A 14742-nucleotide genomic window follows, 5' to 3' on the forward strand; every position below is an offset into this window, starting at 1 on the left:
ACACCCAATTTTCTTGGGATCGTAGAGGACAAATAGAAAGTAAGATTTCCTATGACGAGCAGTCCACTTCACATAGATCTTCAAAGCCCATACCACATCCAAGGCCTTTGAAGCAATTAAGGAGCAAGTAGCCACTGGCACCACAATAGGTTGGTTGATATGGAAAGCTGATACAACCTTAGGCAGGAACTGTGGACGAGTCCTAAGTTCCGCCCTGTCTTCATGGAAGATCAAATAAGGACTTTTGCAAGACAAAGCCCCCAATTCCGACACACGTCGGGCAGAAGCCAAGGCCAACAGAGTAACCGCCTTCCACATGAGAAACTTGATGTCAGCCTCCAGTAGAGGCTCAAACCATGCTGATTGTAGGAACTGCAACACCACATCTAGATCCCAGGGTGCCGTTGGCGCCACAATGTGCTGAACCCCTTTCAAAAAGGTCTGAACCTCAGGGAGGACAGCCAAAAGCTTTTGAAAGAAGATGGACAAAGCAGAGATTTGGACCTTAATGGATCCCAATCTCAGGCCCCAGTGATCGCGCTAAGCCCCAAAAAAAGTGGGTCCCAGGGACCCCTCACTTTTAAAAATTGGGGTCCTGGCTGTCCTTTTTTGGGTTCCATCGGAATACAGGTTCTTATTAATCTTATTAATGATTCCAATATAAAAACACAGACTTCATTTTGACACTACAAAAGTGCTGCAAGGGGGAGGAGGGGGTGACAGTGCTGCTGGGCTGTGTAGCATAGAGGACACTCTGCAACAGGGCTGTAAGTAGACATTTTGGTGGCCTTTCGCAGAAACTGAATTGGTTCTCCCCCTCCTACAATGGGAAGAAAGGACAAGGCGCGCAGCAAAAATTTAGGTTCATGTTTTCGTGGAGAAGGGGCATTGCCACATCATAGTAGTGCCGCTTGTACACACTGCACCAGGTAGGACCTCCCATACATGTTATACACATTGCGCCAGGTAGAGCACGTTACAAACATTGCGCCAGGTAGAGCACGTTACACACATTGCGCCAGGTAGAGCACGTTACACACATTGCGCCAGGTAGAGCACGTTACACACATTGCGCCAGGTAGAGCACGTTACACACACTGTGCCAGGTAGAGCACGTTACACACACTGTGCCAGGTAGAGCACGTTATTCACACTGCGCCAGGTAGAGCACGTTTCACACATTGCGCCATGTAGAGCACGTTTCACACATTGCGCCAGGTAGAGCACGTTACACACATTGCGCCAGGTAGAGCACGTTACACACATTGCGCCAGGTAGAGCACGTTATACAGATTGCGCCAGGTAGAGCACATTATACAGATTGCGCCAGGTAGAGCACATTATACAGATTGCGCCAGGTAGAGCACATTATACAGATTGCGCCAGGTAGAGCACATTATACAGATTGCGCCAGGTAGAGCACATTATACAGATTGCGCCAGGTAGGGCACTTATACAAAATAATCCATCTTTCAGAAGATATGAGGTAGTAATGTACATTGATAATATGCTAATGCCATCATTCAATACAGTATGACTAAAATAACATAAAAAAAACAACTTAGATTTCTAGGTGACCAGTACTATTTTACATCAGTGATAGTTATGGTAAAGACACTGCAACAGCAATGTTTGCAGGAACACAGGGTAATGTATAGGGATTTCATTTGTCACACAACACGTATTCTGCTCCCTCAGAACAACTTTAGCTAAGGCCACATAACAAGGAGGAGGCCATGACCACAGAGCACACTGTCAGTCACAGCAGTCGAGGAGCCAGGAGGACGCTATGAACGGTGCAGACCCCTCCAGGGATCCTGCACACAAACTTTGGAGGAAGGCACTGAGAGAGGGGACCTGTGGGCAGGCAGAGGCTCGGCTGTCCCTGCATTACAGGACATCAGCCTCCGGATTTTTGTCTGGGCACAATAGCACATCCTCCAGCATCCTCCATCTGTCACCTGTAGTGCAGGTTCGGGCCAGGTGAAGCTGGGTCTCGCAGAGTAGCGGGTGCGCGGTGGTGTACGGGAGAAGCCTGAGACCACTGCTGTGCCGCCTCCCGCTGGCTGGTGCTGACCCTGCGCTGTGCTCTCCTCTTACCTTCAGCAGACCTCCTTCTTTCCATCCCCCTGACTGTACGGCGCCATGGAGTACTGGGCGAACGCCGCTCACACTGGGACCCGCTGGTGCTCAGGCCGGGCTGCCACGGGAGGAGCGCTGATAGCCGCCAGTGCCCGTTACCATGGAAACGTCCCTCCGCCGCCGCTGCACACACACATACAGACACGGTGCAGCCAGAAGGGGTGGGGCCGGCGAGGCTAAGTTGGGAGGCGCCGGCAGGAGAGGGGGCGGTGTGCGCGCGGAGCAGACAGTGAGGGGAGGCGGGAGTGAATACACCCTCGATGGTCTCCTCCCCTTACAAGTTCCTCCCTCTGCTGCCGTAGAGACAAATTCACTGACAGCGCAGGACAGCGCTGCTAAGTCAGAGCGCGTCCTGAGGGACCCTGCGGGTTTTTAATTGTGAGTCCCCACCATCAATGTTCGGGTAAAATACACGCCATAGCGCGTTTTTGCGATCACTGGGCCCATATCCACTCCTGCCTGCAGGAAAAGGAGAAAACGTCCAAGTTGAAACTCCACCGCAGGAAACTTCCTGGCTTCACACCAAGAAATATATTTCTTCCAAATATGGTGGTAATGTTTAGACGTCACCCCCTTCCTAGCCTGAATCAGGGTACGAATGACCTCACTCGGAATACCTTTCCGAGCTAAGATCTGGCGTTCAACCGCCATGCCGTCAAACGTAGCCGCGGTAAGTCTTGATAGGCAAACGGCCCCTGCAGCAGCAGATCCTCCCGAAGACGTGAGGGCCTTGGATCTTCCAGCAGAAGATCCAGTAGATCTCCATACCAAGCCCTCCTTGGCCAGTCCGGAGCAATGAGGACTGTCAGAACCTTTGTTCTTCTTACCAGCTGAAGGACCTTTGGAATCAGAGGAAGTGGAGGGAACACATACACTGACGTGAACACCCACGGTGTTACCAGTGCGTCCACTGCCACTGCCTGTGGGTCTCTCGACCTGGAACAGTACCTCCGCAGCTTCTTGCTGAGGCGGGAGGCCATCATGTCTATGTGAGGAACCCCCCACCAACCGGTTACCTCCTCGAACACCTCCGGATGGAGGCCCCACTACCCTGGATGGAGATCGTGTCTGCTGAGGAAGTCTGCTTCCCATTTGTCTACTACTGGAATGAAGATTGCCGACATCGCTACAGCGTGCCTTTCTGCCCAGAGGAGGATTCTTGACACCTCTGACGTGGCAGCCCTGCTCTTCATTCCGCCTTGTCGGTTTATGTAGGCCACCGTGGTCACGTTGTCCGACTGCACCTGAACAGCCCGATCCTGTAGAAGGTGTGCTGCTTGCAGAAGGGCGTTGTACATGGCCCTTAGCTACAGGATGTTTATTGGGAGAAGAGATTCTTGAGTCGACCACCTTCCTTGGAAGGTTTCCCCCAGAGCGACTGCTCCCCAACCTCTTAGACTTGCATCTGTGGTGAGAAGGATCCAGTCCTGAATTCCGAACCTTCGGCCTTCCAGAAGGTGAGGAAGTTGTAGCCACCAGAGAAGTGAAATCCTGGCTTTCGGAGACAGGCGTATCCTCTTGTGCATGTGTAGGTGAGAGCCCGACCACTGGTCCAATAGGTCCAGCTGAAAAGGTCGAGCATGAAACCTGCCGTACTGCAGAGCCTCGTAGGCGGCAACCATCTTCCCCAGAAGGCGTATGCATTGATGAACCGATACCCGGGTAGGCTTTAGGACATCCCGGACCATTGCTTGAATCACCAACGCTTTCTCCACCGGGAGAAATACCCTCTGCACTTCCGTGTCGAGGATCATTCCCAGGAAAGACAGCCACCTTGTCGGTTCCAGATGAGACTTTGGAAGGTTTAGGATCCAACCGTGCCTCCTGAGCAGTTGTGTCGTGAGCGCGATAGACCGCAACAACCTCTCCCTGGACGACGCCTTGATCAGGAGATCGTCCAGATATGGAATTATGTTCACCCCGTTTGCGGAGGAGAACCATCATCTCCGCCATCACCTTGGTGAAGATCCTCGGTGCTGTGGAGAGGCCAAACGGCAGCCCCTGGAACTGATAGTGATCGTCCATCAGCGCAAACCTGAGATATGCTTGATGTGGCGCCCAAATGGGAATGTGGAGGTAAGCATCCTTGATGTCCAGAGACACCAGGAACTCCCCCTCCATCAGTCCTGATATGACAGCTCTCAGAGATTCCATCTTGAATTTGAACTCCCCGAGATAAGGGTTCAAAGACTTTAAGTTTAGAATAGGCCGTACCGAACCATCCGGTTTCGGTGCCACAAAAAGGTTCGAATAATAACCCTTGTTCCACTGCTGAAGTGGGACCGGAACAATGACCTCTGACACCACCAATTTTCTGATGGCCTCCAGAAGAATTAACCTGTCTGTCAGCAGGGCTGGAAAGCTTGACTTGAAGAAACGGTGAGGCGGGGGATCTTGAAACTCCAGTCTGTACCCTCTGGACACTATATCCAGTACCCAGGGGTCCAGACCCGACAACACCCAGACGTGGCTGAACTGCCGGAGTCTTGCCCCCACCTGACCCTTCTCCAGGCTGAGCTGTCCACCGTCATGTGGAGGACTTAGGGGTATCAGAAGCGGGCTTCTGGGCTTGGGAACCTGCAGGAGCAGGTTTCTTTCCCTTGGCACGACCACCTCTGAAGGTGTTCGCAGGCTTCACGGGCCGAAAGAACTGTGACGTGGGAGACGAAAGGGCTTCTTCGTAGCCGGTGCAGCTGAGGGGAGAAAAGGATACTTACCCGAGGTAGCTGTGGCAATCCACACATCCAGCGCCTCCCCAAAGAGAGCCTGACCCTTGTATGGTAGGCCCTCCACACACTTCCTGGATTCCGCGTCCGCAGACCAGTTACGCAGCGAGGGGACCTCTGCGAGCCGAGACGGACATGGAGGAGATCCCCGCAGCCATGGAACCCAGGTCCTTCATGGAATCCACCAGGAACCCTGCAGAATCCTGAATATTACGTGAAAATAAATCGACGTCACCTTTGTCCAGCGTAGTCGATTCCTCCTGCAGAGTGATTGACCACCTGGCAATAACTTTAGCAATCCAAGCACAGGCTATAGTAGGCCGCAATATAGCCCCTGAAGCCGTGTAAATGGATTTCAGCGTAGCATCCACCTTGCGATCTGCCGGGTCCTTTAACGTGGTAGATACTGGGACCGGTAATACCACCTGCTTGGACAGCCTGGATACAGAGGAGTCGACTAGCGGCGGGGACTCCCATCTCTTCCTATCTTCCTCTGGGAAGGGAAAAGCCACCAAGACCCTCTTGGGAATCTGGAATTTCTTTTCCGGAGTTTCCCATGCCTTTTCAAAGATAGCATTCAATTCTTTGGATGCCAGGAAGGTGAGGGGGGTCTTCTTATTATCCGTAAAGAAGGCCTCCTTCACCTGTTCCGGAGCTGTGTCCGAAATGTGTAAAACATCCCTAACAGCCTCAATCATCAAATGCACCCCCTTGGCAAATGATGCCGTCCCTCTCAACACATCCCCATCACCGTCTGCAGCGTCAGAGTCGGTGTCCGTGTCATCCTGCATAATTGCAAGCGCACGTTTATGAAAATGTACCGCAGGGGACCCCGAGGAGGCAGAATCAGACCACACCACCATAGAGGACTGGAGGACCTGAGTTGCATGATCAGTCCTAGCAACCCTATCAGAAATCTGAGAAATAGTCCCCCTCAGAGAGATAAACCATTCTGGCTCTCTAGCTGGGATCTGCGCTAAAACAGTGCAATCCTGATTACATGGAATGGAGTCTTCCTGGGAAGACAAATCCTCTGCAGCATATGAAACAGTGTCCCTTAACATGTTGTCACACACACTCAAACACCCCACAAACACACAGGGTATTATGTAGACAGAGTCCCCCCCCCCCCCCCCCCCCCCCCCCCAAGAATGGCAGAGACACACAGAGATTGGAGCCAACCCACACACAGTGTTTTTCAGGTAAAGTGAGTCCCTTCCCAGCGCTGACTGTGTCCCTTAATAGGTGACATAGCCTTTAAGCAGCCTCCCCTCCCTTCTACAGCCCCCTGGTACCGTACAGACTGCTGGAGAAAGCTCTGGAGGGACCTGGATCCAGTGAACCGTGACTGCAGGCAGGAAAAATGGCGCTGAACGCTGCTGGGTCTGCTCTGAGGAGAATCTCCGTCCCCTTCAATGGTGCTGTCTTCCCGCTCACATAAGGATTATACTGGCCCGGAGGATTGTGCTGACGTGGATCCGCAGACCCCGACATGCCTGAAACAGTGTAGGGTCCGGAGCTGGCCCAGGGCGCTCCCTCGCAACGTCGCACCAAGTTACTGCTGAGCCTTCCAGGAGCGCGGGGAAGACCGTGCTCCTGACCCTATAGCCGCCCTCTTCACACTGTCCCCCCGCTTGCAAGGGGGGACAGTGACTCACTCGCCACACTTCAGCTCCTGAGGGGGTGGCGGCTGGCTGCCGGGGCGAGCGTTCCCCTGCGGCGGGGCGCGATCAGACCCCTCTAAAGCCAACGTCCAGTCAGCGGGAGCAGTGGCTCAAGACCCCGCGGGGCGGACACTGCTCCCCCACCGCCCAGTCCCTCGCTACAGGGAGGCTGTCGCCAACAGCCTCCCTGTAAAATAAAAATACTCTTTACCAAGAGAACTCTGTAGAGCTCCCCTAGCTGTGACCGGCTCCTCCGGGAACATTTTCTAAACTGAGTTTGGTAGGAGGGGCATAGAGGGAGGAGCCAGCCCACACTATTAAACTCTTAAAGTGCCAATGGCTCCTGGTTGACCCGTCTATACCCCATGGTACTAATATGGACCCCAGCATCCTCTAGGACGTAAGAGAAGATAAAATTGGACTATCACGACGTCTGTGTATTTTTTTGGGGAGGGTATTTTTTTTTGTAGTAGAACTACAGGGACCAGCGGGCCCGTTATTTTCCCACATGCTGGTACTTGTGGTTCTCCAAGTACCAGCTTGCGGGGGGGAGGCTTGCTGGGACTTGTAGATCTTCTACAAAAAAAAACAATATTCATTCATTTCACACAAAGGCTATCAGCCTCCCATCCACTGCCCACGGATGGGGGGGCGGACAGCCTCGGCTTCACCCCTGGCCCTTGGGTGGCTGGGGGGGGACACCCCTTGATTTAAGGGGTCCCCACTCCTCCAGGGTACCCCGGCCAGGGGTGACTAGTTGGGGGGGTAATGCCACGGCCGCAGGGACCAGTATAAAAGAGTCCCCCAGCTGTGGCATTATCTCTCTGGCTAGTGGAGCCCGGTGCTGGTTTAAAAAAACAAGTTTTATGGTAAGAACTTACCCTTGTTAAAACTCTTTCTGCGAGGTACACTGGGCTCCACAAGGAAAGACATAGGGGTGTAGAGTAGGATCTTGATCCGAGGCACCAAAAGGCTCAAAAGCTTTGACTGTTCCCAGAATGCATAGCGCTGCCTCCTCTATAACCCCGCCTCCCTGCACAGGAGCTCAGATTTTAGTTAACCAGCCCAATGCAGTAGCAGGAAAAGAGACGACAACGGTTAGTAGCCACATACACCACACTCACACGACAAGAGAAGTGTCAGCGGCTAATGCCATACTAACCCAAAGAAGCTAAGTGCGTCAGGGTGGGCGCCTTGTGGAGCCCAGTGTACCTCACAGAAAGAGTTTTAACAAAGGTAAGGTCTTACCATAAAACTCGTTTTCTGCTGCGGGGTACACTGGGCTCCACAAGGAAAGACATAGGGGATGTCCGAAAGCAGTTCCTTATGGGAGGGGACGCACTGTAGCGGGCACAAGAACCCTGCGTCCAAAGGAAGCATCCTGGGAAGCGGCAGTATCGAAGGCATAGAACCTTATGAACGTGTTCACAGAGGACCACGTAGCCGCCTTGCACAATTGTTCAAGGGTCGCACCACGGCGGGCCGCCCAAGAAGGTCCAACAGACCGAGTAAAATGGGCCGTAATGTGAGCAGGAGCTGATAGACCAGCCCTCACATAAGCATGTGCAATCACCATTCTAATCCATCAGGACAAAGTTTGCTTGTGAGCAGGCCAGCCCCGTTTGTGAAATCCAAACAGCACAAAGAGAGAATCAGATTTCCTAATAGAAGCAGTTCTCTTCACATAGATACGGAGAGCCCGTACCACATCCATAGACCGCTCTTTTGGGAGACAGATCAGGAGAAACAAGTGCCTGAACCACAATCTCCTAATTAAGGTGGAACGAAGAAACCACCTTAGGTAAATATCCGGGACGAGTCCTAAGAACCGCCCGGTCACGGTGAAATATCAGATATGGGGAACTACAAGACAAGGCACCCAAATCTGACACTCTTCTAGCTGAAGGAATAGCCAGCAGAAATACCACCTTAAGGGAAAGCCACTTAAGATCAGCAGAACCAAGAGGTTCAAACGGAGACTCTTGAAACGCCTACAAAACCACTGACAAGTCCCAAGGAGCCACAGGCGGGACATAGGGAGGTTGGATATGCAACACACCCTGAGTAAAGGTATGCACATCAGGTAAGGTCGCAATCTTCCTCTGAAACCACACCAACAAGGCAGATACTTGAACCTTGAGGGAGGCCAGACGCAGGCCTAAGTCCAGGCCCTGCTGAAGAAAGGCCAACAACTTGGCTATACTAAACTTGGAAGCGTCATAATTGTTAGATGCGCACCAAACAAAGTACGAATACCAGACCCAATAGTAAATCCGAGCAGAAGCCGGTTTCCGGGCCCGCAACATAGTTTGAATGACCGCCTCGGAAAACCATTTAGCCCTTAAGACGGAAGCTTCAAGAGCCACGCCGTCAAAGACAGCCAGGCTAGGTCCTGGTAGACACAGGGGCCCTGAATGAGAAGGTCTGGGCGTTGTGGAAGTAGAATTGGACGCTCTGACGATAGGCCCTGCAGGTCTGAGAACCAGTGCCTTCTGGGCCACGCTGGAGCTATGAGAAGCAGAATTCCTCTTTCTTGCTTGAACTTCCGAATTACCCTAGGCAGGAGTGGCACCGGAGGGAACACGTACGGCAGCCGAAACCTCCACGGCACCGCCAGCGCATCCACGAATGCTGCTTGAGGATCCCTTGTCCTTGCTCCGAAGACCGGAACCTTGTGATTGTGTCGAGACGCCATCAGATCCATGTCTGGGAGGCCCCTTTTCCACTAGGAGTTGAAACACTTCTGGATGGAGGCCCCACTCTCCGGCGTGTACGTCCTGATGACTGAGAAAGTCCGCTTTCCAATTCAGGACTCCCGGAATGAATATTGCCGATATGGCCGGTAGATGACGTTTCGCCCAATGTAGAATCCGTGAGACTTCCTTCATTGCCAAACGGCTTCGAGCGCCGCCTTGATGATTTATGTAAGCCACTGTGGTGGCGTTGTCCGACTGTACTTGAACAGGACGGTTCTGAATTAATGCTGGGCCAGGGTCAACGCATTGAAGACTGCCCGCAATTCCAGAATGTTGATCGAGAGGAGAGATTCCTCCTTGGTCCACCGACCCTGATGGGAGTGTTGCTTCAGCACCGCTCCCAAACCTCTGAGACTGGCATCTGTCGTCAACACGACCCAGTCGGATATCTAGAAGGGACGGCCCCTGCACAATCGTTGGTCCTGGAGCCACCAGTGCAGTGACAGACGGACCTCCGGAGTCAATGAGCAGGGACCAGGGAGGATTTCTTCCAGTTGATGAGCCACCCGTGGGCTTGTAGAAACCGGACAGTCATATCTAGATGACGTAGGAGAAGTTCTGGGGAATTTGCCAGGATTAACAAGTCGTCCAGATACGGCAGTATCCTGACCCCTTGACGGCGGAGTACCACTGTCATTACCGCCATAACTTTGGTGAAGACTCGCGGAGCCGTAGTTAAACCAAAAGGTAACGCCCAAAACTGGTAATGGAGGTTGCCGATCGCAAACCTCAGGTATTGCTGATGTGACACTGCTATAGGAATATGCAGGTAAGCATCCTGTATGCCCAGGGAGACCATGTAGTCCCCAGGTTCCAAGGCCAGAACTATAGAGCGAAGGGTTTCCATACGGAACTTGGAAACTTTCACAAACCTGTTCAATGCCTTGAGGTTGAGAATGGGCCGGAAGGACCCATTCGGTTTTGGGACCAGAAACAGCGGAGAATAGTACCCCTGGCCCCTCTGAGCAAGAGGCACCTGTACTACGACTCCTGTATCCAGGAGGGTCTGTACCACCGAATGTAGAGTGTTTCCCTTTGTCTGGCCCAACGGGACGTCTGTCCGGCAAAATCGATGAGGGGGTCGGTACTTGAAGGCTATGGCGTAACCTCGAGTGACGACTACCCGTACCCAGGCATCTGAAGTGGTCTTCAACCATTCCTGGGTATACCCTAGAAGCCGGCCCCCCACCCTGGGATCCCCCAGGGGGAGGCCCGCCCCGTCATGTGGCAGGCTTATCGGTCTTGGAAACTGGCTGACGGGCCGCCCAGGCTCTTTTGGGCTTCGGCTTAACAGGTTTGGAAGTGCGGGCCTGCTTGTTGTACGCCTGACCTTTTGCTTTACCTGAAGGACGAAAGGACGTACCTTTAGCCTTCGACACAGATGGAGCGGTACTTGGCAGACAGGTAGTTTTGGCAGTAGCCAAGTCAGCCACTATCTTATTTAAGTCCTCCCCAAACAGAATATCTCCCTTGAAAGGGAGTACCTCCAGGGTTTTTCTACAATCCAGATCCACAGACCAGGAACTCAGCCACAATATCCGGCGAGCCAGGACTGATGTAGTAGAGGCCTTGGCTGCTAGGATACCGGCATCAGAAGCCGCCTCTTTAATATAGTGAGAAGCTGTGACAATATATGACAAGCACTGTCTAGCATGGTCAGAAGAGATTTCAGCTTCTAACTCTAGGGCCCATGCTTCAATAGCCTCTGCAGCCCATGTTGCTGCAATAGTGGGCCTTTATGCAGCACCCGTGAGGGTGTAAATCGCTTTTAGACAACCCTCCACACGTTTATCCGTAGGCTCATTTAGAGACATGACGGTAGTGACAGGTAGAGCTGAGGAAACCACCATCCTAGCCACACGTGAGTCTACTGGAGGATGCGTTTCCCAATTTTTAGACAGCTCTGGCGCGAGGGGATAGCGAGCCAGCATCTTCTTTTGAGGCACAAACTTCTTTCCCGGGTTTCCCCAGGGTTCCTGATGTATATCCACTAGGTGGTCAGAGTGAGGTAAAACTTGTTTAACCACCTTCTGACGCTTGAACCTATCTGGTTTCTTAGGAGGGGCGGATGGCTTGGGATCATCCGCAATCTGTAAAATCAACTTAATAGCAGCCAAAAGATCAGGAATATCCACGTGTGAACTACCCTCCCCCTCAGCAGTATCTGTGTCAGAATCTGTGGGGTCAGTGTAAGCGCCATCTTCATCAGACGAGGTGTCAGTGACAGCAGTGGATTGTGAGGCGATAAGAGCTCGCTTAGAGGACCCCTTGGTCTTAGGCGAGCAAGGGTCAGACTTTTTAGTAGTCAAGGACTGGTTCAACTTCTTCAATTGAGCAGACAAATTATCCGCCCACGGCGGGTTAGCTGCAGGGACCACATACGGTTGCACCGGCATAGGAGGTCCCATCGGGGGTGTTAGTTTAGTAACTAGCGTATGTAGAAGCGTGGAGAAAGTAGCCCACGGTGGGTCATTATGGACCCCCGTTGCCACAGTCCCACTGGGGGGCAAGAAGCCCCCAGAACCAGAGTCCACAGCTGCTATGGTCTCCTCATAGGGATCTGTGGCTTCAGCATCACCGACAGTGTGTTGAGCCCCAGAACCGTTACCTTCAGAAGCAGACATGATATAACTTGCAGTATCAGGTAACACAGTACAATTGTCAGCAGCACAATACTTCTTGCCCAAACCCCTGCGCAGTGTAGTCAGCACAAGCAGGGATACAGGAGAGATATGGTGACTAAAACCACAGAGAAAAATACGTATTAAAGTATATCTTGTGAAAATCCTATATAATTATAAAACCTAATGCATCAAGCCCCCTTAGGTTATAGAACATAGGGATAGCAAGTTGAGTGAGAGACACGAAATGGAAACCACTCAGCAAGCTAATGCACACACATATAGTCACAGTTATACAATGCAGAGGTTATTACTAACAATAATACTGCACTGGACCAGCTTATATATATAGCTAAGTAGTCAATAGATATAACACTACACAGTAAGAACTGGATGTATATTAGTGTTCACTCTAGGATTTTTTTAGGGCAGGGTGCTGACCTTGGGGAGGGCACATTTTTGATTCGGGAGGGCACATTTTTTATTCGGGAGGGCACATTTTAATTTAGAAGGGCAAAATGATGTACATACTGTAATATGTATGCAGGTGTCTTAAACTGGCAGCACATTGGGGTAAATTTACTAAGAATCGTATTTTCCCGTTTGAGGTCAAAGTTCAATCACGAATGACATCGAATGTGTAAATATGCAACTTTTTGAATTGATTACGACTAATTTACTAAGCTGCCGTATTCTGCATTTTCGGTTTTTCCGATGTCATTCGTTTTTTTAGGCAGTGTTTTACGTGAGTGACTTGTAAAACACTGCCGACTTTAATACAATGAATCTCGGCTGGATCTGAGAGATCCGTGCAGGGCTTCATTGTGCACCTTGTAAAAAAAATTAAAAATGTTTAAACCTAAAAAAAAAATTGCGTGGGGTCCCCCCTCCTAAGCCAAACCAGCCTCGGGCTCTTTGAGCCGGTCCTGGTTGCAAAAATACGGGGGACAAAAAGCGTAGGGGTCCCCCGTATTTTTTAAACCAGCACCGGGCTCCACTAGCTGGACAGATAATGCCACAGCCGGGGGTCACTTTTATACAGTGCCTTGCGCTCCATTGTAACCAATGGTGGGAACTTTCTGGTCAGCGGTGAGGTCACTTTCGGTCAACCGCTGACCACAAAGTTCCCACCATTGGTTACAATGGAGCGCATAGGCGCTACATTGTAACACTGCCGTGTGCCGACTGTCAGACAGTACAGGAGCACACAGCCGATCAGGAGGGTGCCACAACGTGGCGCTCCCTGATTGGCTGAAGAAACCCACTTAGACATCAGTCAGAGGGGGTTTCTGGCATTCGGGGAAAGGGGTCCCATGTGAAAACATGGGGCCCCTTTCAGTTCGTGGTCGGGTGTCCCGTTTTTTTATTTTTACAAGTACGTGGATTACAAATGGATTACCCGAGGAGCCCTCTACACTGGATTTGGTGAGTAGGATTTTTTCAACAGGTACACCTTGGATTCTACATGGAGAAGAGGACCGACCCTCGTGTGAACATAAGGTAAGTATGTGTATATGGTGGTGTGTATGTATGCATTAAAGTTATACTTTCAAGGTGTGTGTGTAATGTCTTTATTGGGGTATTTTTTTAGTAGTAGTACTACAGGTACCAGCGGGCCCGGTTTTCCGCCGCATGCTGGCACTTGTGGTTCTCCAAGTACCAGCTTGCGGGGGAGGCTTGCTGGGACTTGTAGTACTGCTACTAAAAACAATATTCATTACTTTCAACAAAGGCTATCAGCCCCCCATCCGCAGCCCATTGGATGGGGGGGACAGCCTCGGGCTTCACCCCTGGCCCTTGGGTGGCTGGGGGGGGGGACCCCTTGATTGAAGGGGTCCCCACTCCCCCAGGGTACCCCAGCCAGGGGAGACTAGTTGGATATTTGATGCCACGACCGCAAGGCACTGTATAAAAGTGACCCCCGGCTGTGGCATTATCTGTCCAGCTAGTGGAGCCCAGTGCTGGTTTCAAAAATACGGGGGACCCCTACGCTTTTTGTCCCCCGAATTTTTGGAACCAGGACCAGGCGCAGAGCCCGGTGCTGGTTGTTTAAATATGGGGGAACCCCTGTCAATTTTTTCCCCATATTTTTGCAACCAGGGCCGGCTCAAAGAGCCCGAGGCTGGTTTGGTTTAGGAGGGGGGACCCCACGCATTTTTTTTTATAAAAATTAAAACATTTCCCACCCCTTCCCACTGAAAAACATGCACGGATCTCATGGATCCGTGCATGCCTATACAAACACGGGATAAAAAAGCAGGTCTGGTTTTTTTTAGCACTTTTTCACGATTTGTATTTCATCACGGCAGTGTTTGGCTATTGTCGGCAGTGTTTGTGTTTTGCACTTTTTAGTAAATTCACGATTTCTACCAAATTGCAGGCGTATTTGACCGATGGTGTATTGATTCATGATTTTTTACGAGGACTTTTAAAATATTACGAATGCCCTCATCACTGCCGTGATTTTTGCTTAGTAAATTACCGAGATGACACTTTGAAGAAAAAACGGCATCTCGGTCAAAATCGGGACCTTAGTAAATATACCCCATTGTATCTTATAAACCATCCTGGGACACCTTCGCTTCAATCTGACAGCACATTTTAAGTTTAAATGTGCCGTCAGATTGAAGCGAAGGTGTCCCAGAATGGTTTATATAGCATTCATGTGCTGCCAGTTTATTTCTGAAGTGTCTCAATAGGGTTTATATAGTTTATTAAACTATATAAATCCTATTGAGACACTTCAGAATTAAACTGGTAGCACATGTTGCTATATAAACCCTATTGAGACACTTCAGAAAAAAACTGGCAGCACGTGTTGCTATATAAATCC

Source organism: Pseudophryne corroboree, chromosome 1 (genome assembly GCF_028390025.1).
Source record: "Pseudophryne corroboree isolate aPseCor3 chromosome 1, aPseCor3.hap2, whole genome shotgun sequence".
Lineage (NCBI taxonomy): Eukaryota > Metazoa > Chordata > Amphibia > Anura > Myobatrachidae > Pseudophryne > Pseudophryne corroboree.